At 43.1% G+C, this 557-nt stretch overlaps 1 protein-coding gene across 1 annotated transcript in view; it reads left to right on the top strand.

Moving 5' to 3' along the window:
* Window positions 1–557, top strand: part of polr3a (polymerase (RNA) III (DNA directed) polypeptide A) — a 37023-nt gene that overhangs the window by 29710 nt on the left and 6756 nt on the right. The window lies entirely within an intron of this gene.

The following is a 557-nucleotide window of genomic DNA, read 5'->3' as shown; positions in this document are numbered from 1 at the left end:
GTAGCCAATAACTTACGCACCCTCAAGTCATCCTGGGTGTATATGACTTTCTTCTTTCAGATGAATCCAGTCGGAGTTATATTAAAAATTGTCTTTGATCTTTCAAGCTGTTTAATGCCACTCAGCAGGTGTTGCATGCATCAGTCCAAAAGAAGTGAAATAAAAGGCGCCCATCCATAAAAAAAGTGTCTCACACGGCTCCGGGGGGTGAACAAAGGCCTCCTGTAGCGAATCGATGCGTTTTTGTAAGAAAAATATCCATATTCAAAACGTAATAATCATTTTAATCTAGCTTGCGCTCACTGTTGTACAGAAGCAGCTCCGGGCGGATGACGTATGAGGTCAGCGCTCAGAAGTGACGCACGCGGAAGCGCAGCGGAGAGATCAAAACAAAACAACGGTCACTTATTAGAAGTACAAAACGAGGATTTGTAAAGCAGAATGTCGGAGGATTTCGATATAAGCCAAGAGGAGACTAGTTTTCCTTTGCTAAAGTAAGGAAACTTTGCTTCCTTTGCTCCTATAAACAAACTCGCGAGACTAGCATACCTCAGAGG

The sequence above is a fragment of the Sinocyclocheilus rhinocerous genome, unplaced genomic scaffold (genome assembly GCF_001515625.1).
Source record: "Sinocyclocheilus rhinocerous isolate Xijiao unplaced genomic scaffold, SAMN03320098_v1.1 scaffold477, whole genome shotgun sequence".
Classification (NCBI taxonomy): Eukaryota; Metazoa; Chordata; class Actinopteri; order Cypriniformes; family Cyprinidae; genus Sinocyclocheilus; species Sinocyclocheilus rhinocerous.
Note: the sequence above shows the minus strand (reverse complement) of the source record. Positions and strands in the feature narration are given on the sequence as shown.